The sequence below is a fragment of the Lactuca sativa genome, chromosome 4 (genome assembly GCF_002870075.4).
Source record: "Lactuca sativa cultivar Salinas chromosome 4, Lsat_Salinas_v11, whole genome shotgun sequence".
NCBI lineage: Eukaryota > Viridiplantae > Streptophyta > Magnoliopsida > Asterales > Asteraceae > Lactuca > Lactuca sativa.
In genome coordinates this window covers 363,517,384-363,544,826 of record NC_056626.2, presented here as the reverse complement: position 1 = coordinate 363,544,826, position 27,443 = coordinate 363,517,384, and positions in this window count along the sequence as shown.

Here is a 27,443-nt window from a genome sequence, read left to right as displayed (position 1 = left end):
GAGAATATAGTTATAACACTTTTAAAAGAAATCTAGATTTAACCTGCAATTCGAAATGTCAGTTATAACAAATCTCTGGAAATCAAGACATTTAGTAAGTAAAACCGTTGAGTTGAAAATCATTTTTAAGTACAAAATACACTTGTACTTTTTGCTTATATTCCCCCCTGAAAAACATTGAAAACCCATTGAAAACACAGAAAAGAGTAGGGGTATGAACTCACCGGACTCGGAAATGTGTCAGTTTCGGATGCTATACGTCGAATCAAGGCCTGGTAACATGCGAGTTTCCTATGTAATATGAAATGGCATACAAATATATCTAATTAAATTCATAAACTCTAATTAGATATGAAGTCACACTCCAACGAACGAAAACACCTCAAATCGGGTGTTTGGGGTGACCCGGGTGACATCTACGGACGTGTAATGGTACTAGGGACTTGGGATTTGAGTTTACTCCCCAAGAGTAAACATTTTAGGAAGTTTACAACCATAAAACACCTACATACATGAGTTCACAGCTGTGAACTCATGTTGGTGTGATTTTGAGTGCTTAATGGCTTGTTTGGACTTGGGAAATGTTGGAATGGACTTCTAAAATGCCTTGGATTAAATTAAAGGGACATATACCATGTTTAAGGGAGTTCACGGCTGTAAACTCTCCCATGGTCATGAGTAATTGATTTAAGGCACTTAGGACAATCACATGTGATTCTAGTTAATTTTCCAAGCCTTGTTATGATTTAATGCCATTATTTAACACTTATTTGGGACTTTACGGCCTAAGGGAATGATCTATGGCCGTAAACTCTCATATCCCCTTGATTAAGTGTTTTTAAGGTTCCAAAGTTAATCACATGTGATTCTAAAAATTCTTACAAGCCTTAAAATGATTTTTGGACATAATTTAACATGCTTTTAGGAGTTTACGGCCATGGAGCACCTTCTATGGCCGTAAACTCTCAAATGAAGAGTTTTGATGTGTTTAATGTCCTTAAACTATTTTTGGTTGGTTCTATGATTTATTCCAAGGCTTTTGGTGTTGTTGGATGGCTTTCTAACACCTTAGAAGTGAGTTTACACCCATGTTTGAGGAGTTTACGGCCCAAGCACATGTCTTGGCCGTAAACTCATACAAACCCCTCAAAATCCATGTTTGAAGTGTTCTAGATCCATAACCAATATTCTAAAAGTCGTATCTAAGTCTTGTTTGAGCCATGGAAGGGTTTAAGGGCTTAAAAACCCTCTAAATTAGTGTTTATGGCCTAGACACCTTCCAGGGCCGTAAACTCTTAAACAAGGCTCTAAATCATGTTTCAAGGCATTCTAAGCTCATTCTATAAAGTCATCTAGCCATATCTAAAGTCTAATTGTGGTTTGGAAGGGTTTTGTTGCTCCAACAACCCATTTATATGAGTTTACGGCCTAGGATAGTTCTAGGGCCGTAAAGACATGATAATGGTCCTAATCCAGAGATTATACTCGAATTTGAAGGCTAAAGAGGTTGTATAGCATGCTAGGGAAGTTACCTTAAAGATTTGAAGCCTTAAACTTGAGATTTGGACCTTTAATTCTAGTTTGAGGGGAGAGGTTGGGGTGATAGTTGTAGAATGAAGCAAAAGCTTTAAAATGAAGTCTTAGAACACTTTAAATAGTGTTCGGGATTTGGACACGATGAAATTCTACCCGATACCGACTTTAGACGGGGCTTTTGGTCGCACCCGACCAATTTGCCGTAACCCGATATGGTTGATTTTAAACATGTTCCGATCACCAATACGAGGCGTTAAAATGAGTTCTAAGGGCATTTGGGCACTCATTAAGTCCTAAAATAAAATATTCAATAATGACTTAATAAAATGCCGAAATCGGAAACGAAATCGGAAACGGCGATTGGATGATTGGAACGAGTCGCGAAAAGGGTTACATTTAGGGATATGAATTTCGGGTTGTTACAGAGTCGCATATAATTAATATTGAAAAGGTAGTCGAATAACTGATTCTTCTTTAAGCTCACATTCCATCGGGTAAAAAGAAGTTAAAGTGGAATCATCAATTCTAAACCTGTAGAAGCTTGATTATATATCACCCCTATGTATACCTTCCTCAGTGATAGATCAATCGCATGGATCCTTGGATCAAACTTGACGTACTGCACGAGTGGTACATCGGGGGTTTCTTCAGAAAAGAAAAGAACTAAGAGGTACTCCATGCATGAGTACTTCGGTGTTCTGATATGACGGCTTCGTTGGAAAAGCGATCTAGAAGAAAGAGATGTACGTATGAAGCTGATTGTTTCTGGATGACGACATGATTCTGTTAGCACGAATGATAAGGATTTTGTGAGCGATTCTGGTTGACCCTAGATGTACTTCGAATGCTCAAGAAAAGAGTAAGAGTATGTTCTCGAAAGTTTGACCTACATCCCTATGATGTAGTCCTAGTACGGAATGGAAGTATGTTCGCGAAGGTTTGACCTACATCCCTATGATGCAGTCCTAGTAATGAGTAGAAGTGTGTTTATGAAGGGTTGACCTACATCTCCATGATGCAGTCCTAGTAACGGGTGGAAGTAAGTTCGTAGAATGGACTCAAGACGTTTGTTGTTCAAGCCGAGGTATCGTGGTTTGATGAATAACAAGGTCCAACCACTGAAAGAGACTTGGAAATGTCTCCGGAGATAAATCACTATAGTCCAATGACTTGACTAAAGCATGTTTTAGATAGACCCCAATGAAAGTATGATAAGAGTACTTGAATGAAGAATGACACAAAAGTTAGCCGGCTGTCAATATTTTTGATATTCACGATGTAAAGATTCGGGAAAATGACCTTGTAAAGGTCTTACATCATATCCAGAGTAGATAGTTCTTGACAGTATAAAGGCCTAACTAAAGTACTTACGGTTTAAGATAATTTCATAGAAAATGCCACATCGGGCATAGACAGAAAAACACGATTCCTTTTTATAAGGAAATAAAGTAAAGCGTCTACTACTGGCGACGGTCATCCCTCTGGTGAACTCTTAGTTCAGCCAATTGACGTTCCATGTCAAGTAGGTGTCTTCCGTACACCCTAAGGCATACTCGGAGCTCCATGACTTCGGCTCGTGATTCAGCTAGTACTTGAAGCAGGGTCTCATGGTTTCTCTTTGATCTCTCGTGAGCATCTTCTAGAATGGTGCGGAGGGAATGCATTCTCGCATCGGCGACAACTTCGGTGATCTGATGTAGGGTTGTCCTGCCTTGAATCTCATTTCGGGCCACTCTGCGGACAAGGATTGGCAAGACTCTATCTGCTGAGCCCCCATTGTTCAAGTCGTAAAAGCTTCGGTCGCCATTAAATGATGCGGACTGATCTTGTCCTTAGCTCCATGTTTCCCAGCATTCCATTCACTCAAGGTCGAGCCATGAAAAGCCGGACGAGGGTTAGGAATTGGAAAGGGAGCTACTCGGGGTAGGTTCACAACCTCTGGTTCGGAGTTAGCATCATACGAAAGGTCTTCATCATGGTGATCATTCAAGGGGATAGGATGATCATTATCTGGTTCTTCTCCAAACCAACCGGCTATGACTTCATTCGGAAGATACTGGTTACCGAGGGGATGGAGTCCAGCTATGTTTTCTATGCGAGAATTTAGGGTAAGAGAATAATTATTAGACGAACTATCTAGATAATTATTTAGAAAACCTTCATTATTTACATCGCTATTTGTGAAGTGCATACCTGCTATGTGTAATCTAAACAGGATAGACCTTTGAATAAGTGACCTTAACTCCAAATTCACATAGAATAGGGGTAAGGAAAAGTTTTCACAGATTCTAAGTCTATAACATCCTAATTACATACAGCCTTAGTGTATCCACTTACTAACTATCAACTTAGTAATGAAGATCCCGTTTTAGTTCTCAAGTATAAAGTACTTATAGTAACACCAAATACTCCTATAGTATTTTAATTTTAATGTTATGTTCTATTGTTCTCATTGTGGTAGGGTTGGTAAGATTTTAGCCTTGTTGCAACCACACAATTAAACTTAGGCACATGCTAGTCAACCCTCGGATAATATAGGTGATCAGGCTATATCTTCCCAGTTTTGACCATATGTCTCTAAGCCCACTTGTGTTGCCCACCAATCGTAATTCTTTTGTACTGTCCTAGTGACACTGATTTTAGTATGAATGCAGGCACGTATACTTTATTAAATATTTTATTATTTAAACTATAAACTCTTGGTCAGAGTATTTTTAATCCCTTATGTATTTATAGTCAGTATATCCTTTATGGGTTGATATACTTAATTCACTATAAACAATGCTCTGATACCAATCTGTCACACCCCAAAACCAAGAACGGCGGAAACGTTATGGGGCGGAGGACGTCATATACAGTATCACAACAATGAAAAGTAGTAAACAAGCAAAACCATCATCCATTGCATTAATAATATAATTATTATACATGTGTTCTGTCAAATTTTGATAAACACTAAAGCATAAATCAAAATGAAAGATGAGTCTTGAACAAGCTCCATCTTCCTTTCTCCTTGCATCGGTACCTGTCTATGATTTCCTGAGGATACAAGTAATTTTGAAAGTGAGTAACAGCTTTGAAGCTGGTGAGATCATAAGTATTTTAGTGTCTTAATTTTTATGTAAGTATTTGTATGTAACAATTTGTATATGAACTGTAAGTATGAAGATGTTTGTAAAACAACTATAAACGTTTGAAAAACCTAGAAATCCCTATGATTCCTACTTTATATAAAGATGTCTTCTACCAAGACTTAACTGTTCTCAATGTAGTCTTCTACCAAGACTTAACTGTTCTATATGCTCGTTTCTTGTAAGAGTGTGTAATTTTCCCAAGTGTAACTATTATTAACAAAATATAGTTTTTACATTTATAGTTTAAGTGAAAGGATCACTAAATATATGTATAGGAAAAATTAATGTAGTACTAAAACGTAGCTCTATAAGAACTACTGATGTACTAACTACCTTAAACCGGATTCATATTAAGGCATCATGTGATTAATTGCACCATACTATCGACTGGTAACAACGACATACGAATGGTTGTAATAACGGAATGACGTTTGGCACCCGCAGACCTGCAGGTCCGGCTGTCGCTAGCAGCAAGGTGTAGGATAGTCAATCCAGTAAAGATCTATACGCAAACTTACGCTCTCCCTCCAAGAGAATTCTGGCTACAACTCGGGCCATGAAATTTAAGGCATGCTCCGATATAGTGGATCACAATTTTGTCAACGTATTCATGTATATGTACTTATGTAAGCGTAATCATGTAAAAGTATATGAACGTATTCCTTTGCTACCCAAAGGCACTGAACTGACTGAAAGGAACTATTATGTCCATATATATACATGATATATAACTAATTTTTAAACGACCTTCGGACGGTACCCGATATCCTACCAGACCACATCTCAAGCGCGAAAAGGAAATAGGGTGGATAGCCTTCCTAAGTCATTTAAAACATTACTTATATAACTATACAAATATAGGCATGCTTATAACAAAATCTCTATGTAAACGTAATTATGTAATTGTATAGTAATGTACTATGTATACTAGTTGTAATGTAAGTTCTCTCTATCTAGCAAGTATTGACTCATGAATGAACTGACTCCTTGTGTGATATCGTGTTCTAGTAATAGTTCTAGTATATTCCTAAACTACCCATATGGTAGCTTACTAGTAATGTAACTGGTACGTATGAACATGGATGTATACCCTTGCTATCCAAGGGCATTAGATGAACTTGAAAGACCTTTTATGACTATATACGTACACATGATATATAACTAATATTTAAACGACCTTCATACGGTACCTGATATCCCACAAGACCACATCTCAAGCGCGAAAAGGAAATAGGGTGGATAGCCTTCCTAAGTCTTTTAAACATTGCTTATATAACCATACATATAGAGGCAAGCAATTTATAATATAAAAGCATAAATAAGTTTTGTAAAACATTTGAACATAAATATTATTTTAAGAAAAGATCGACTTGATGTTAATCTATAAAATAGTTTGAAGGCATAAGTTTGATAAAACAGTTTAAGTATAAAGAAACATTTGTTTGAAACACAATTGTAAATAAGTTTGAAATGTAATATACAGAGTAAAATGTACAGTGTAATAAGGAGTTTAAAACATATAAAATGTTTATAAAAATCATTTGAAGGAACTGTTTGGTAAAACGGCTAATGAGTAGCCAAATCATTTGAATGTTGTATATTAATAACATGTGATTGATGTAATAACTAGCATAATTCTAATTATTAATCACATGTGATTGATATAATGATAGCATGATTCTACTTGTATCCCCCCCCCATAAAACATTTAAAAATAGTTTAAAACTTTAGTTAAGGGGGTACGAACTTACCAGCAGTAAGTGACTGGAATTGAACGGACTGTTATCGTAAGGAAGGATCGGGCAAGTGCTTGGTGTCAAGTGAAGACTTTAGACACACACAATGATCCTAATTACATATGAAGACATATGTATATAAATAATTAGTGATTAAAACACTAATTATACAAGTATAAACATTTTAACACGAGGAAAACACTTTTGGTCAAGTGCTAGGAGCCTAATGGGTTGCAACAAAGGAGTGCAATGCCTCTAATGGGAGTTTATGGTCTAATGGCCATATGTTTTGGAGTTTACAGCCCAGGGGAGTAAACTCCTAGCCGTAAACTCTCAACCAAGTCTCTAAATGAAGTCTAACAATTATACAACTCATGTTGTGAATTGCTTCAAGGCTTAAACAAGTGTTTGGGCTTCTTATTAACTCCTTTGAGGAGTTTACGAACCTGGGACCATATCCCATGGAGTTTACGGCCGTAAACTCCCTTGGGAGGGTGTTTATGGTGTTTTCAAGTCTTTTGTATTTGGCTTTAGAAGAGTTTATGGCACCATTTGGCACCATTTTATGGAGTTCACGGACCTAGAACCTTTTGGGCCATAAACTACCTTACTCTTGGTGTTCTAAGTGTGTTAGCTAGTCCAAAACTCATTTAGGTACATGCCTAAATTAGTCTCTTGGCTTAAGGAAGGTTTTAAGGGCATTTTGGCACTTAAACATGGAGTTCATGGCCCAAGAACACCCTTGGCCGTGAACTCACCTTTCATCATTGATTTTAATTGTTTTTGGTATCCTATACATGCAATGGTGGGTTCTAGTTCGAGTTCTAAAGCTTTGAGGGTCATTGGAACCCTTTAGTACCTTAAAATGGAGTTTACTCCCCAAGTGTTCTTGGGCGGTAAACTCCCAAATCCTGGGGTTTTAATCCGATTTTGATGTTTTCTAGTCATATATACACTAGCATACAAGTCTAAGGTAGTTACAATTCACAGGGAAAGGACTAGGTAGCATTTAAGCCACTTATTGGAGTTTACTCCCCAAGAACGTACTTGGGCGGTAAACTCCCGAATCTCACAGATTTGATATGTAATTTGTGTTTTTAACACAATCTAAGCTATATAACATAACTAGATCGAAGTACTCACAATTTGGGATAAAAACCTGAAGATCCGTGAGAGAGAATTTTGACTTTTCTCTAAATGGAATTCAACAAATGAACCAATTTGGTTCAGGATTCTATTTATAGTCCTGAGATAATTTTGGAAGAAAATATTTTTATTCCTGGAACGAACTCTAACGTCCTAGAGTCTAGGAATAACAGTGTTGCACAAAATCCTAGTGCATCCACTCTCCTAATATCTCCTTAAGTGTAAAATCTTGAAAACTACCAAACTTATACTCGAAGTCTGAATTTTCACTGTAACTGCTCTACATCTATTGGCTTGATATGGTTTGTTCAGAATAGAAATTTCGGGTTGTCACATAAAGGTTGGAATAAATTTGGCAAACTTATTGCTTTCTAGTGTCCCTTAAGCATCATATCATATGGATATGAAGTTTGATTGTGAATTGTGAATCTTGCATGGGTTATAGATCATTTTCTTGCCATTTGACCTAAGTTGAGTTAGGAACATGCATGGGGGAATACATGTCCATCAAGTAATCATTTTTATGGACCTTTGGTGCCCCCTTTAGCTTCTGGAAGATTTGGGGTTAAGGACTTTTTGGATGAAGGGCTTAATGGTTAGGATATTATGGATTTTGGATTTATTTGAACCTAGGTTTTGGGATCTTGATCTCTTTGGGTGTTTAAATGGATAAAGTTTGAAAATTTATTCATTTAGACCATAGTTTAGACCAGATCTGAGATTTAGAGCTCTTTGAATCAAGGAAAGCAACTTAATCTATTAAACTGATAGGAACCCAACGCGCACGATGTGGCCATTGGTCGCCCTAGCATGACGACTGGGAATTCCCCATATATTTGGTTGGGTGAAGGCCACGACATGGCCAAGGAAGGCCATGTCCTGGCGGTCAACTAAAGTCAACTTTGGCCATTGACTTTGACCATTGACTTTTGGAAGGGGTAGACTTACTTTTTTCCTTGTGTGGATTGTTAGGAGGTGTTTTGGACTCATCATTTGGCGGTGAGAGCTGTTGGTTGTGATCGGTGCGCCGTTATGCGAGGTTTTAGTCAGCATCGTGATTTAGGTGAGTTTCGGAGAATGTAGTAAGACTGTGGGATGAGGATTGTTTGAGTATGTTCTGATTTTTGTATGGTGATGAGTACTCATAGCAGAGGGTATGGTTCAGGCTCATGTGCTGGCACCGAGCCGATGCATGAGCAGATGTAGGAGTTCATCTCATTAGATATCACCCACAATATTTTGGAGCCGACTCCTGTGATCTTTGGTACGATCAAGGAGGGGATCATGGAGATTATCCATGTGCATCAGGACGTATACTTCACTGAGATGGTAGCGTTGTTGGATGTGCGACTTGGGGCCTTTCGGCCGAGATCACGGTAGAACAGCTGGGAGCACAGACTCCCTCATTTCAGGAGTTTAAGGTTTGTGGAGCTCCAAAAGTCTTTGAGGTTGAGGACACTATTTATAGCTACCGATAGATCGCTCACATGTAGAATGCTCAACGGATGAGCTTTTTCCCTAAGGGGGCAAATCTAGGATTTGCATCTTTTCTTTTGAGGGACCGATCCTATGATTGGTAGGATGAGGTCGGTAGGGCATTGGGATCTGTGGACATTGTGACCATGTCTTGGGAGGATTTTGTCACAAGATTCCATGAGATGTTCGCACCAGCAATTGACATGCAACAACTGTCAAGGGAGTTTCAGGACCTTCACCAGACTATCGAGACTATGTCAGATATCACTGCCAAGTTTCGAGAGAGGGCTTTGTTGGTTCCGCAGTATGCATCGGACGACGAGATGCAGAAGGTGAGGTATAATGACATGTTGAGGGATGGCATCAAGGAGTTTTTGAGCTTGTAAGGGTGTACGACCCTGAATAATATGATTGTTAGAGCCCAAAAGTGGGAGATTGATTTTTAGCACCTTGGAAAGAGGAAGCCAGAGTAGATTCAGATCGCGATGGGCCGGTCGAAGAGGCCCAAGACTTAGGATCCGCGTCTAGGAGGCCATAAGCTTCGGGGTCGTTGTGCCAAGTTTGGGAGGATCCATGAGGGAGACTTTCTATAGATAGGAATTTGATGTTTCAGTTGTGGTTGGATGGGTCATTTTAGTATGGATTACCCTCGTGGATAGATTTCGATGTGTTTTCCCTACAACCAGGTGGACCACAAAAAGGCCGACCGTTTGAGGTTGATGGGAGGAGCAGTGAGTGGACCTGATCTAGTTATGTTAAGGGTCACATCTTGTTGAGTTGGATATGTATTTTTAGGTAGCTGTTTTGGGCCATTGGGGAAGGTAATTTATGGGTACCGATTGGAAGATCACTAGTCAGACTAACGTGATTAGTCCATCAATGGGACAAATTAAGTTGTAGTGCAAGTTCGATGACTTTAGGAATTTTGGATAGATGTGGAATGTAATGGATTAACTCGGATTTGAGTGCAAGTGAATTACCGCCATGTCGATATTCTCAGGATGTGAGGGTAGTCCTTACATCAGAATCTTTAAGGAAAATATCATGTGGAAGTTGGTTGTCCCCTCTCAGGATAACGAAGTCAGAATCAGAAGTGCTTGTGTCTCTCAATATGGGTGGCAGTTGTTTATGCAAGGACTCTTGGGTCCTATCGCTACCGTTACTAGGGAAGGAGCAACAGCAAGTGGATGATGAGGATGGTCACATTCGTTTGTTCATATGCTAGATTTGCCAAATAAAATTTAAAAATTGTATCGGTTGAAGATATTTAGAATGCATAAATCCTTCAGTTAGTGGGATGTAGGGTGGTTATTCGTTAATTCTGGTAAAGGGGTTCATTATTCGTTGTTTCTAATAAAGGTTGGCAGAAGGTAGCTAAATCCAAGTGGGGGAGAATCATTTGGATTTCCGAGAATAGAATCAGGAGCGGAACCAGGAAGAGTTCCACATCCTATTTAAGATAAAAGTCGGTTCAGGTGGCAGTCTAGATAGAGGTTGCGCAAGGTTGGGGGTTAAGAAATTACGGTGATAGGTTGGTGAATTCATTGTTATACATAGCATATATGAGGTTAGATACAGGTGGAGGGTTGTGTTAGAGCCTTCCTGCCAATTCTTGTCTGATTAAGGTTTCGGGGATTGAATCATGACCCAACAATCTTATTAGGATGTAGTGAATGTGGTTTTGACCAGTGTTTGATCATGGGTTGGCATAGTAGATGGAGAAAAATACAATGAGGCACGCTCATGGCTGATAGGTGAATGTCGTAAGATTGCAGGGTAGCTGTAGCATACAAAAAGATGAAAGGCTGTCAGGGAAGTGTTGTAAGTCTGCGATGTAGTCGTAACATTCACCATAATGAGGTAGGCAATGGTAGGGGTGGTCGTCAGACTGAATGGAAGATCAACGCATGCTTGGATTGAGGTGGACAATATTTTTGGAGGATTTCTCTTTGTTTGGGATGAGGTTCATTGGTACCGAGGCGAGGCTAGGCCTGTTCAGAGCTTGATTGGGTGAGACCTGCAGGCGAGGCTTGTTTGATTGTGTAGACTGGGTGAAACTGGTGGGCGAGGCCTGTTTGGTTGTGATAAGAGTGGGTGAGACCCGGTGGAAATTGGTTGTAGCAAGGTATTACATCACGTTTAGAGTGAGATGACTTTGTGGTCATAGATTGGTATCCTTGTGATGTGTAGGCTAGGGTATCCCTTATCAGTTAGACTCTTGGTAGGAGGTTGTGTTAGAACCTGAAATTTAACCTCTACCAATCACAACTTATGAAGATTCGAAGTCATCTTGGTGTTTGAGATGTGAAGTGGTACAAGATGAGTTTATGGTACGAGATAAGGATGGAGTCCAAAGTGAAACTTTTCAGTTGGTGCCTGAATCCAAGATTATCTATCAGTTCAACATTTATTATTCTTGTCTTTTTCTGTGATGTAACATTTCATTCGACTAAGTCTCTTTAGTTTTTGTTTTTTGGATAATCAGAATGTCAAAAGTAGTGTGACTATCCATTCCTTTTTATATTTCTCAATTTATATATTGTTCCTCCTTGACTATTTAAGGAGTTCTTTAATAAAAAGAATATCATGGATTGTTTTTCCAAGGATAGCTAAAACTTCATTTACTTCACTTTCATTTTGTTCTCATATCAAATCCTTCATAACACTCTTATTATTCATTTATTGTCTTTACATTGATCATACTTGAAGTTTCTTCATTAAACACTTGTGTACTTGGTTGAACATTTACTTCAAGTGACGACTGGTTATACCAGACTCGATTGGAACTTCAATTAAGAGCAGAAATCGATGCTTAATTATCTTAAGGTTTGAGTTTTCAAACCTTGTCCTTGTGCATCATTCCTTGAAGTTACAATTGTTATAAGAGCTTGAGTGGTTTTCCTTTGAATCCATAAGAAAAGATTATAGTTGATTTGAAATACCTTGGTATTTCGATCATTTCTGTGTTCTGAATAAAAGTTCTTCTATATACCACTTCTACTCTAATATCTAAGATTCAATTGTTGCTACTAATTCTCAAAAAATGTATTCAATGCAAATAGCAAATGACGTGGGTTGCCCTTCTTGAGCCCCATTGCTAGTTGTTGAAGAGTATGATCATTGGAAAGTCAAAATGGAAAGGTTTTTATGTAACATCCCAAAAATATAGACTAAAAATTTCATTTTTGATATAGCAATTTATAAAACAATTTGTAGAAAACATCCTCAAGTTATTTCATTTCATAAAAATCCATACATCATAAGTCTCAAAATCATGTCACAACACAATAACAATGTCAGAGTACAAATCCTAAGAATCTCATATGCGAAATCGTATGTGTGACGCGCTGCTACCGTACCTGCTCCTTTCCCTTCGAAGAAGAAGGATCTGTAACAAAAACTGAAAATAGTAAGCACAAAGCTTAGTGAGTTACCCCATCATACTACATACCATTCAACATACATACTGTCTGACATATTCGAGTACTGGACTACCCCTTTGGACTCTTTCAACCGGTGACTGCCTAGCATATCAGATTGCTAGCCTACCCCTCCGGTCCTTTCGACCGGTACCTAGCCTAGCATATCAGGGTCCTGGCCTACCGCTTCGGTCCTTTCGACCCGTACCTCGCCTAGCATATCAGCGTTTTGGCGTACCCCTTCGGTCCTTTCGACCGGTACCGGGGATAATTTGACCCCTACCCTACCACATAGCATCCTAGTGCACAAACATATAAATCATATACTGCGTAGCTTATCCGGTGCTGGCATATCTCTCCGACCCTATCGACCGGTACTGTGGTCTATCCTGCCCCTCCTACCACTATCACATAACATCATAGAATACTAACACATAAAGCATAAAAGATAATGACATACCAGATAATTATCACAAAGACATTCATCTCTACTGGAAGGTAACTCACCTCAATGTTGTGAAGTAGCTGAAGTGTCCTCGCTGATAGGATCAACTCCTCTCAAACTCCTACACATAACAATCTCCTTTAATTACTCTTTCATACTCATAACCCCTTTAAGGGTCAACTCTGGTCAATGGTCAAAGTCAAAGTCAACATCCTGGTTAAATTCAACATCCTAGTCGACCCAACTCACCGAGTTGGTCCATCAACTCGTCGAGTTCCATGATTCGTAAAATTCTAAAACCCCCGATCCTACTCGTTGAGTTCTTCCTTATAATGTAGTCGGGACCTTTTATTCATAAATCGTCGAGTTCCTCCTTAAAATCATCGAGTTCTCCTTCATACAGAGTCGGGACATTTTGCTCCTAATTCGTCGAGTTCCTCCTTGAGCTCGTCGAGTTGTCCTTCAATCTTCAAGCCCAAGCATGTCCAACTCGTGAGTCATCTCCTAGACTCAACGAGTTTACTCAATAACAGAAAAGGTTGAGGGACGACGACCCAACTCGCTGAGTCGTATGAACAACTCGTCGAGTCCCGCATAGCCCAAATCCATACAGTCAATTTTTTTCGGGCTTAATGCATCGAAACTAGAACAAGATTACACTAGTGGTTTACAAGGAAAGCCCATCAGCCTGGCTTGGACCTCTGCCACAAAACCTTGGGAAGTGATAATAATCATATACTTTGTTTAATTGTATTGATTGAATGATGGATTGCAAAAACTGAAGTAAGTAAATGAGTACAAGTATTGTAGTGAGTCTAGTTGTGTGAAGTGTGTGAAATATATGTGTATTTATATTGTAGTCTAAGTAATAATAAGTCTCATATTCCTGGGATCCTCTCAAATAAAAATGAACACGTTGGTTTGACTTGGTATTCTCGGGTTGTTGGCCTGATTGAAACGCTTATTCGTTGATAATGAGTCTTATCTTGACTAATTCTGCACATGTGAGAAAAAGATTATAACTGTATCCGTCAGAAAGGTTAAGATATAATAGTGAGAATAAAAATCAAGATCCTGAGATATGTTCGGGATCTTGAAAGATCTTGAAGATTCGAGATTATAAATAGGGTTAAGGATCTTAGTCCTAACAAGTATACTCGAATAGGGCTTTAAATAACTTGTATTAAGATTTTACATGTGCTAAAATGAGTCAAAACATTAATATTGAGAAAAAAAGACAAAAACAAAAACAAAAAATAAGTTACGTACCACATAAGTCACATGAACATTTTAGGACACATGTATTGTGATTTATTGAATATCTTTTTAAAATTTTGCAACATCAGTATTAATTATTTCTACTGTTACTAGTCAATATTTATTGTTTTTTCTGTGTAACAATATCATGTCAGATAAATAATTTTTGTTTCCTTGTCACTGTCTGTGAAAATGTTCTTTCTGATTTATAGCATCTAAAATAAGAAAAACTTTTTACTGAAGCATGTTTATGAATAATTTTAATTTGTTTCTATTGGTTTTCAAATTGTTTATTTATAATCTTTTGTAATTATCGACTTTTAATAGACAGAAAAACTATGAAATCCACCAAATTATTTATAAAAACTGGATCCTAAACTTTGTTTGCTAACAAGTTGTGTAAATAGATTTGAAAATGTTCTAATAATTCTTTTTTCAATTTTCGTTGAGCTTTTAAGATGATTGAAAAAGCTTCTCGAAAAGCTTTTACGTAATTCTTTTAGGAGATCAATATTTATACTTTTTATATTTATTAACATTAAAACAAAATAAAACACAATTTAGGGGTGCTTGATATTGAGTTTGAGAAGTGCTACATTGATTTATTAATTTTTGAAAAATTCAATTAACTTTAAAAATCTGTTTGGAAAATATTTATATTTTAGAAAAAAAAATTTACCAACCTCAGATTTTTAAAAAGTCACATTCATTTGAAAAGTGTTTTTACTTTCTTATAATAATCCAAACATTTTATTTAAATGTTTATCAATCCATAGCTTCTTGCCACCCTACAAGTTAATTAATTCAAATATACATAAAATAATAAAGACTTTTATTAAAAAATATTTATTAAGTTAAAACAATTTTGTCCTTTTAAAAAGTGTTCAAGAAACAAAAAAAAAATGTAAGTCCATCTTCGATTTTTATAATTAACACATAGTTTAGTCATATATTATTTTTTTAATAGAAAATTTAATTTATTTCTAAACTAACCTTAATTTCATCTACGTTGCAAACGAAACATGAATGATCTATCTTAAAGACGAAATACAATCCTTTTTAATATGTAATTTGTTATAATTATTTTTTTCATTACAAAATCTTATCTACATCCTAAAAGTAAGCACAATATTAAAAATCATATTTAATTTAGTTTTAGTATATATTCTTATTTGCCATTATTATAAAGTTATATCTCTAATTAAACAATTAGAAACTATATTAATAATAAAATGTTCATATAATACCGATTAAAAATAATAGATACCACGTAATTGAGTTCGAAACAAAGCATAAAAATTAGAAGGTAATTAGAAGTTTCAAAGGCTTGTCATTTTCTTCAACAATATACGTTGAGATGTCACCATTTTTAAAATTATCTAGAAAGGAAAGTGGTGATGGGTTCATGAACCTGAATAACTAAGAGGAGAAAGTGTTAGATTTGTGAAGGTATTTGTGGGATGCTTTAAGAAAACCCCACTATCACATTACATGTGTCAGGACCAGCGACCCTCCTTACTCCATTTCAGATGTGGGGCAGCCTATTGGTTTAATTGGGTCGAGTCCCCACATTCGTGAAGGTGATGCCTCTTTTAAGGGTAAGAAGGGAAGGCACACTCATCGAGGACTCGGTTAGATCTCATATGTTCCTTACCATTGTTCATTAGTCAATTATTTTTATTAAGTTCTTTTGATTTAGGCAATGTAATATATTAAGTTATAAGCTGATGGCAAAAGTAACACGTAGAGTCTTTGAATGGTCCTTGTTTTGTATTCATTAGTTGTACTTGATATATAATTCATAAGTCAATGGTACAACCAAACATTGTATTAATTTGTTGTTTGACATCGGACACACCAAATTGATTTGAAGTATCACGTTCTTGACTGTTTGAGAGAACATCCCCCATCACACTGATCCTCCACGCGACACACTCTTGATGGTTAATCCATTCGTTTGGTGTCTGCAAAGAGCTACAAATAATGAGCCGTTTACAAAAAATTTGGTTTCTGTATTTTGGATGCAATTCGGGTTTTAATTATATTTTTTATAGTTTTAATCGATACAATTATGAATTAAATAGTTTTTTTCATTTAGAATTATCCGGGTTTTAGTTGAATAAAATATGGAATGGTTATTATTTGTTTTTTTATGTTAATTTAAGAGTTATAAAAGCTTTATATAGAAGAACATTGCCTAGAATCCATATGTCTGACTTTCCTTGTGTTTCCTACATAACCCTCTATTGGTCCCAGATTTTTTTTTTCTTGGAACCGGCAAAAGATTATATATTAAAACGTAAACCTAAACCTAGCAAGTAGCTATGAAGGGAATAAAATCATCCATACAGATACAATTACACTTACAGACAGAAATCAAGAACATGTAAACGGGTTTACACACCATGTCACCTATTAAAATGATGCTTTTCTCTCCTATGCTTTATTCATGTATACACAACAGATTTGACATTATCAGCGACTCTAGTTGGGGGAGTCTGTATGTTCTTTAACATCCTTTCACATCTCGCTTTCCATATTAACCATAAGGCCCCATAGCAGATGTTGAATAATATTCTCCTTTTTACACTTGTGCCCAAACTATTTACGAAGTTCATGAGCTCCCCTATTCTGTGTATGAAAGGAACGGTATATCACACCATTTAAATATCCATAGCCACACTATAGTTGCAGCTGGGTAATTCCATAGTGCATGTTCCACATCTTCATCCTCATTCCCACAAAAGCAACACACAGAGTACCTAATTGTCATACCTCGTTTCATTAATGCATATGTAGTTGGTAGTCTCCTTAAGTTAGCCCTCCAGAGAAAGCATGTTACCTTAATTGGGACATCATGGGTCCAATTTATCACCGATTCACAAGGATCGCGGGCACGGGGGGAGTCAATCAACCTACGATGGTAACATGCTTGATAACCATCATCTTCCGAGATGCTACATTTCCAGCAATCTTCCCCTGTTCTTGGTTGAAATATACCTATTCTTGAAGAGAGTGTAAGAAGGGCCTTATGATGTTCGTCTTGCTTTATATCTCTTTGCCAGTTCCATGTCAATCCTCCTAGATGTATCTTATCTACCACTTTACAATGTTTGAATCTCTCTGGTCTGTAAAGTTTTGGAAAAGCTTCTTTTAGAGTTCCTTCCCCACACCATTTATCAAGCCAAAAAAACGTGTTGTCACTGGATTTACGTACTTTTACAAATATCTCATCAACATCGCTCCCATGTTTTCGCAACTCATCCTCAATCCCAACAATATTTTTCCATATGCCTGGTATTGACCTCCTAGCCAAATTGTTGGAGAGTCTATTGTTGAGATTATGTATACCCGTTATAACCTTGCACCACTTCGCATCTCTATAACCTTTCAATCTCCGCTACCACTTTGCTATTATTAAGAGCACGAAGTGGGCCAAGTCCCATTCCACCCAGATCCTTTGGCGATACCACCTTCTCCCATGCGACCCAACATATCTTCTTTTTCTCCTCTATTCCCCTCCCCCCCCCATAAAAACCTCTGCCTTATCGCCTCTATTTTTTTTATTACTCCACTTGGTGCTACAAATATTTACAAGAAATATGACGGTAAGCTGCCCAACACTGCCTTTATAAGGGTTAAACGGATGCCAAGAGAAAGGTTTTATGCCTTCCACGTTGTTAGTTTCGCCTAAAGCTTTTTTATCACTGGTTTCCAGTTAGTTTTCAAGTTCATATTAATACACACTAGGATTCCAAGGTATGTTAATCGTAATGAGGATGGTTCACATCCAAGGAGGGTAGCCCAGTTGATAACCTCCTGAGCATCTACACCAATTCCAAAATCCCAAGTTTTATTAAAGTTTTCCTTAAGCCCAGACACAACATGGAAACAATGGATCACCCTTGCCAAGTTCTCAACATTTTCTAGGTTCCATTCCCCCAAGAATAGAGCATCGTTTGCATAAAATAAGTTAGAGATCATTAATTCCGTATTCGGTATTTTAACACCCCATAAGATTGCATATTCACACGCCGATTTCATCACGATATTGAGACCCTTCATTGTTATTATGAACAAGAATGGTGACAGGGGTCACCCTGCCTAACTCCCTTTTCCATTTGAAATTCATATGTCGGTGATCCGTTTATAAGTACCGAAGCCCACGCTGAGCTAAGACATCCTTTGATTCACATTCGCCATTTTCCTTTGTATCCTATTTGACTCAGCAACGAATCTAGATAGTCCAAGTTTATTGAATCAAACGCTTTATTAAAATCCACCTTGAACATCAACAATTTTTTCTTTTCCTTTTTTCTTCCATGAGAAGATCTCATTAACAATACGAGGCCCATCTTGAATGTTCCTCCCTGCTATAGATGTTGTTTGCACCTCATCCACCATGAAGCCGATCACTTTTTTAGTCGACTTGCCAAAGTCTTTTATATTATCTTTTATAGGCAGCTAATAAGGCTTATTGGCCTATAGTACCCAATCTTAAGTGGATCCTTTATTTTTGGGACTAGCATTATGAAAGAATTAATGCATCCTTTCTCCAATATCCCAAATCGCTCATAATATCTGACCACCGCAACGATATCCCCCCATACCGACTCCCACTGATTTTTTATAAATGAGAAAGTGAAACCATCCGGTCCCAGGGATTTCTCGTTCCCACAGTCCCAAATGGCGGCCTTGATTTTTTCAATTGTGAATGTAGCTTCGAGACTATCACAATCAGAAAGTATTTTCATTGAATGATTTTTGTGGCATGTATATGATTGCAAAAATGGTATTCCATGGGATGTCATCCCAACTTCCGATTGTAATGAGAAAGTATTTTGATTGAATGATTTTTGTCACATTAAACAAGTTAGGATCCCATAAATTCAATAATCCACCCGATCTTCCAGATGACTGGACCGCAACATGCCCAAATTCTGTGTGATCCCAACAACCCTCCACATTTATTCTATCGACATTGTTCATCTGAATCTCCTGAATCCCCATAAACGATCACCAATTTTGGATTTATAGTCTCATCGCCCATGTTACTTTATGATCTTCTCTTACTCCTCTGATATTTAGAGATAAACAACTCATTGTGGAGGGATTATCTCACTGCTTTCGTCCATTACCTTTTTCAAGATTGGATTATCAATCTCAATTTGAAAACCCAATTTCGTTCCGACTTCCACAGTTTTCTAAAGTTCCAACAGGATAACATACCCATCTTCCACGGGGGCAGGCTGAGTATCGTTTGAAGATGCATCTTCTACAAGGCGTTGATTCGTATCTTGCTTGGTATTTGTCGAGGAATCTAGAGGGGGATCATCGATATCTGATAGGAGATACATGGACGAGATAACCTTGATGGGTTTTGAGAATTCTATGGTGTACATGCAACCCTAGAAACCTTGGATCTATGTTTGACAAAGATACATTCAAAGAATTATTTTTCCAAGGTTCTTATCCTAACTAGCATAGCATGGGGTACTTCAATCAATTAAATCTAGTAGAATTACTTACCTTGTAGTTGTATTTGATTGCTTGGAGTTTGAGAGCCTAACAACAATAATGTGGATGCCTCAAATGGAAGTCACAAATCACCACAAACTTGGAAACTTGAGAGAATAGTCACAACTTTTCTTGATATCGGCCGTCTTTGTATACTCACTACAACTAGTGTGATTTCATGAACCAAAGCCTCCTTTATATAGTGTGGTGGATTAGGGTTACATCCATGTAAACCCTAATACACATGTCTTTTCATTTCCATGAGATCCATGGGTTAAAGCCCCATGGACTATCCATGGACTTTCCTTACAAGCCTAGCCCATTCCAAATAAGCATTAGCCCACACTATAAATACAAGAGCCCATGTTTAATTAGTCATACTTTTGATCTCTAAATTAATTCTAGATTAATTATAGATCACCACTAATTAAATAATATGATTTTATATTAATATATTAGAACTTATAATATATTAATAAATCATAACTTATACTATTATCAAAATAATATCCATAAATTGTTCGGGTGAAGTGCAACCCAAATGGACCATGCCGGGTCAGGTCAACTACATACAAAATATAGTTATGGACTGACACTATATCCAACAGTCTCCCACTTGGATGAGTCTAATAACTAAAGTTGCAAGTATGACTTCAGGAACCGATCAGCAATCGTAGCTCTTAAAACTCTGTTGAACTATGAAGCACCATTTTAGATATGTGATTATATAATCCTCTATACAAGATATCAGTCGGACAAATACATGGAACATGGTCTTGCTAATTGTCTAGCATTTGTTTCCTGATTTCCGGTTTGTTTGACATAGAACTTAACTAAACACATCAATTTAGTTCTGACCAGGCCCGGTACATAGGTCAAAACAAAATCATCGAGGGGCCTAGATATCGCTTCTAATCCTAAAAGGAACATATAAACTTCGACTCATATGTTTGCTCTACTACTTGTTGAATTACACACAAAGGCACGGTTTATAACATCGAGTTACCAATGCGTTTTCGTGCAATCAATGCATAACCAACTCATAGGCAACAAATCATATCTCTAGGTTTGAAGACTTATACGATATTACCGTCTCACTATCACTCGAGATAAATTCCATGAAGTGATACTAGTGAGCGTGGGTTGAATCCAATACTCAAAACTTATGAGCACTCAGGAGTGTTGTAGCCCCGCTTTGTCTAACATCTTAGACCTCTACAAGTCAACCCATGACAGTCTTGATTCATATCTACTTCCAACATATGACCGACAATGGAGAGTTTGAATAATATGATATAAACCATAACATAATTATTCTGAAAGTCAAAAAATGCAAAAAGAAATAATAGTAAACGATTGACAAGAGATAGCAACACTTTACTCATAAATAACAACTTTTATTTATCATGAAAATGTCAATTACATTTTACAAATTTCAAGATTATCTAACTACTAAAACTAATATCATCCTTCAGCCCTATGCTCCGAGCATGCTGAAGATGCTTAACCCGAGTCAGTCCTTTCGTGAGGGGATCTGCTGGGTTCTCATCCGATGATACGCTCTTTGCCATGAGTATTCCTTCTTCTATTCGATGTTTGATGAAGTCATATTTACTGTCAATGTGTCTGGATCTCCCATGATCCCTTGGTTCCTTGGCTAAGGCAACCGCACTATTGTTGTCCCAGAAAATCTCCATTGGCTCCTTTATAGCTGGTACAACTCCAAGGTCTCCGATGAAGTTCTTTAGCCATATAACCTCCTTTAGTGCCATGCTTGCTGCTATATACTCTGATTCACAACTGGAATCCTCCACTATATCTTGCTTGGAACTTTTCCAAGTACTTGCCCCTCCATTTAGGGTAAAGACCCAGCTTGACTGAGAGCGGAAATTATCCCTGTCAGTCTAAAAGCAAGCATCACTATACCTTGCTACTTTCAAGTCATCACTCCCACCAAGGGTAAGGACCCAGTCCTTAGTCCTTCGCAAGTACTTAAGAATATTGTTTACCGCTGTCCAGTGAGCCTTGCCAGGATTCCCCTGATATCTGCTGACCCTACTCAAAGCAAAGGCAACATCAAGATGAGTACAAGTTAGAGCATACATGATCGAGCCTACAGTGGAAGCATATGGTAGTCGACTCATCTCAACTATCTCAGCCTCTATACTCAGACTCTGATTTTTACTCAGTCTGGCATTACACTGGATATGTAACTCACCTTTCTTGTAGTTATGCATGTTGAACCTTTTCAACACTTTGTCTACATAGGTGCTTTGAGTAAGTCCAATTCGTCTTTTACTCCTGTTTCTCAAAATCCTTATCCCTAGGATATAGGCAGCTTCTCCAAGGTCCTTCATAGCGAAACACTTCCCAAGCCAGGACTTTACTTCCTGCAAGGTTGGCATGTCGTTTCCTATGAGTAGTATGTCATCCAATTCAATACAAAAAAGCTAACTATACTCCCACTATCCTTGACATACACACAAGATTCATCTTCGCATCTCAAAAAACCAAACTCTTTGACTTTCTCATCAAAACAAAGATCCATCTGCAAGGTGCTTGTTTCAATCCGTAGATGGATTTCTCAATCTTACACACCCTATTAGGGTACTCTGTACTGACAAAAACCCTCTGGCTGAACCATGTAAACATCTTCAGCCAACTTTCCATTAAGGAAAGCGGTTTTGAAATCCATTTGCCATATTTCATAATCATGAAATGCATAAATGGCTAACAGAACCCTAATAGACTTAATCTTGGCCACTGGTGAAAAGGTCTCATCCTAATCAACTCCCAAAGTTTGAGAATAACCCTTTGCAACCAGTCGTGCCTAGTAAGTGTGTACATTATCATCCATGTCGTTCTTCTTCTTGAAGATCCATTTGCACCCAACTGTCTTACAATCAGGTACATTGTCAACCAAGTTCCAAACTTGATTGTCATACATGGATTGTATCTCGCTGTCTATAGCCTCTTTCCATTTAGTAGCCTCAGGGCTTGCCATCGCTTCCGTGTAGCTGTTAGGCTCATCCAGATTTACAAGTGTGTTATCACTGATAAGTGTATCACCTTCTGCAGTAATATGGAAACCATAATAATGCTCAGGTGCAATCCTAACTCTAGTGGAACGCCTCAGAGGTACAGATTCTTCAGTCGGCTCAACAGGAGTTTCCTCCTCAGGTTGAGGGCTAGGGGTTGAGGTTCCTTCACCACTTGACTCTTGAATTTCCTCAAGGTCAATTTGCCTCCCATTGTCTCCTTGGCTTATGAATTCTCTCTCTCTCTCTCTCTCTCTCTCTCTCTCTCAAGACTCCTCTTCTTGTTACAAACAACATATTATCACTGGGTCTGTAGAAGATGTAACCAAAGGATGTTTGTGGGTAGTCAATGAAAATACACCTCTCGCTTCGGGGTTCGATCTTATCGTGAGTCTCGCGTCTCACGAAAGCCTCGCAACCCAAAATCTTGATGTGGTCTACATTGGGAACTTTTCCCGTCCGCAACTCATGAGGTGTTTTGGCAACATTCTTTGTAGGGACTAGATTAAGGATATGGGCGGCAGTCTCTAAGGCATACCCCCAAAATGAGATTGGTAGCGAAGCTCGACTCATCATGGAATGAACCATGTCCAATAAGGTCTGATTGCGCCTCTCAGCTATACCCTTCAACTGAGGTGTCCTAGGAGGTGTCAATTGTGAGATAATCCCACATTCCTTGAGATAGTCGAGGAACTCTGAACTAAGATACTCACCACCTCGATTCTCCTGATTCTCCACTTCTTGCTTAAACTCTTTGAACTTTTCAAAGGTTTCTGACTTATGCTTGATTAAGTATACATATCTATATCTAGTAAAATCATCAATAAAAGTCACATAGAAGCGATTAGCATCTCTTATGGTGGTTCTGAAGGGACCACGCACATCTGTGTGTATGAGGTCCAACAAGCTTTCATCCCCAGCACAAGTGCCAGTAGAAGGTGACTTTGTCATTTTACCAAGCAAACAAGATTCACAACTATCATCCGACTTTAGGTCAAATGACTCCAAGACTCCATCCTTTTGGAGTTGGCCTATGCGTTTCTTGCTTACATGTCCAAGACGACAATGCCATAAAGATGCTTTATCTAAGCTAGTGGAAGAGTCAATACACAATACATTATTTCCTACATTATCTACAACATATACAGTTTCATACACACCATCACAAGGTAATGCTTTAAAATAAAGAACATTATTAAAGAAAGCATCAATACCACCATTATGATTTTCAAAATAAAAGGTAAAACCTTGTTTATATAGTGCATGAAAGGAAATAACATTTCTTGCCATTTCTGGAGAATGATAACATTTATTCAAATCTAATCTAAACCCACTATTTAGCAATAAGGAATAAACTCCTATCTTGGTGATAGGTGAAGCTTTCCTATTTTCCATGATCAAGTTTATCTTTCCCTGCTCCACATTCTCATTTCTTCTTAGTCCCTGCAAATCAGAACGTATGTGAATACTACAACCTGTATCAAGGACCCAAGACTTAGAATGAGGTGAGCTATTAGACAATATAGTGTATATACCTGCATGGTTGGGTTTTACTTTCCCATCCTTCAAATGTTGCTGGTACTTTGGACAGTTTCGCTTCCAGTGCGACTTTTCATGACAATAGAAGCATTAAGCCTCATTAGGGTTAGTAGAAGGAGTGCAAAACCTTTCTTGGTTTTGCTTGAATAGGAGCCTTCAAGGGTCTTACCCTTGGTACCCTTAGAAGGGATCTTCCTCTTCTTCCCTCTACCTTTCCTAATTGACAGGATAGGTGCGGAGTTTGGAGTCGGAGTAGGAGTGGTAACAACCGACTTACCCTTTAGACCACTTTCGGCGGTCTTCAAGAGTCCTTGAAGTTTTTTAAGGGTGACTTCTTCCTTGTTCAAATGATATGTCATGCGGAATTGATCATAACACGATGGTAAGGAGTGTAAAATGATGTCTATTGCTAACTCCTAGGGGAAGTTCACATTCAGCTTCATTAGTCAACTGAGTTTTAAGAGCTATGATTGCTAATCGGTTCCTGAAGTCATACTTGCAACTTTAGTTATTAGACTCATCAAAGTGGTAGACTGTTGGATATAGTGTCTAAGTCCATAACTATATTTGGTATGTAGTTGACCCGACCCGACATGGTCCATTTGGGTTGCACTTCACCCGAACAATTTATGGATAATCTTTTGAGAATAGTATAAGTTATGATTTATTAAAATATTATAAGTTCTAATATATTAATATAAAATCATATTATTTAATTAGTGGAGTATCCATTGACTTTCCATGCAAGTCTAGCCCATTCCAAATAAGCATTAGCCCACACTATATAAATACAAGAGCCTATATTTAATTAGTCATACTTTTGATGTCTAAATTAATTATAGATTAATTATACATCACCACTAGTTAAATAATATGATTTTATATTAATATATTAGAACTTATAATATATTAATAAATCATAACTTATACTATTCTCAAAAGATTATCCATAAATTGTTCGGGTGAAGTGCAGCCCAAATGGACCATGTCGGGCCGGGTCAAGTACATACCAAATACAATTATGGACTTAGACACTATATCTAACAGTCACCCACTTGGATGAGTCTAATAACTAAGGTTGCAAGTATGACTTCAGGAACCGATCAACAATCGTAGCTCTTAAAACTCTGTTGAACTATGAAGTGCCATTTTAGATAAGTGATCATATAATCCTTTGTTCTAGATATCAGCCGGAAAAGTACATGGAACATGGTCTTGCTTATTGTCCAACATTTGTTTCCTGATTTCCAATTTGTTTGACATAGAACTTAACTGAACACATCAATTTAGTTCTGACCGGGCCCGATACATAGGTCAAAACAAAATCATCGAGGGGCCCAGATATCGCTTCTAATCCTAGAAGGAACAGATAATCTTCGACTCATATGTTTGCTCTACTACTTGTTGAATTACACACAAAGGAACAGTTTATAACATCGAGTTACCATTGCGTTTTCGTGCAATCAATGCATAACCAACTTATAGGCAAGAAATCATATCTCTAGGTTTGAAGAATTATACGATATTACATTTGGGTGTTTTATTAAGGACTATCTCTATATATAATCTAATCTATTCTTTCTTCTTTTCAAATATCTTCCAATAAATATGCTTCTGGTTCAAACCCTACTGGCTCCTTCTCTATCATGAATCGTTGTGGGAGAGTCATCTTTGATGGATCCAACTTTACAAATTGGATCAGAAACATCAGGATGGTCACTCGGTATAAGAACAAAGAATATGTTCTCGACAAGGAGCTGAAGGTATCCGAGCAAACTGCTACTCCTGAAGAGCTTGTTGAATATGAGGTACATGAAAGAGATGCTACAAACGCGGCATGCATCATGATGCCCACCATGAAAACTGAGCTCCAAAAGTCCTATGAGGACTACTATCCTTTTGAGATTCACCAGGACTTGATGGACCGCTACCATCAAAGTGCTCGTCAAGAGCGATATGAAATAATCTTCTCCATGATAACAAGCCGAATGAAATATTAAGGCTAGGACCCAACACAATATTTTATAACTTAGAAGAGGGATGTTGTAATCTAAGCTATAAGATATTTGAAGGTAGGTGAATGACGATTCACCAATTTCCATCATGAAAAACGAAATACTTAATTAGGTTTTAATTGGTTTAGAAACTCCTACATTCTTTGAGATTCATTGAACTTTTTCAATGGCAAGTTTAAATCTCGAGTGTGCCCTTCAAGTTTTGTGACTGCGATTCCGAGGATCATAAAAAAAGGTGTGAAGTAACCATGCAAATTACTTGGTACCCTTAATGTATTACCCATCAATCGATGTGTCGGTTAACCACACACACTCCATTGATACTATGATAAACCTTAAGTCACCCTTTGCCTACCTTGATAAGTCCAGGTTAGTGTGTCGGTTAACCACACACGCTCCACTAATGAGTTAATCAAAGTGAAAAGTGTAATTTCATGGATTAGCACCTTATTCACATTTTCCTAAAGTAACTAAGATTTGAAATTTAATAAGGTTTACTTACTTTAATATATTCATCATACTTAAATGAGAATTATATTCATTGTCCTACCTTTTTCGGCAAACGACCCTCAACCGATCAAGGAAGTGGTGGGTGAGAATGGACACCCATTAAGTTGCCATTTTATAGGCAACAACCTTATACCCCCCTTATAGACCGGCTTCGTGAATGAGGCCTACTAATGGTAAGACGGCTTTGTTCATATACATATATATATATATATATATATATATATATACACACACACATATATATATATATATATATATATATATATATATATATATATATATATTATTAACTTATAATATTATAAAGTATAAGGGTTGAATTTTAATAATTAAAATTCTAAGGGTTGGAACTAAAGTTTTAATATGACTTTACTTGTTCCAAAACTTGAGGGCAAATTTTGTAAACTTTCAAAACTTTTCATTTCTCATAACTTCTGAGTTAATTGAGTATTAAATTGAAGACTCTTCATTTTTATAACTCATGCGTTCTTATAATGGTTTTTAATTAAAGTGTGACCTTTGGTTTTCCATAACTTAAGGACAAGTTATGGACTCCATTGAAACACATAATGTTCAAGAATTAAACTACCAAATAGGTCACAAACAATTCCTATGATCATCTAATCTCATAAGGACAAGAACTTGATTATCAATAATTTAAAGAATCATAAATAA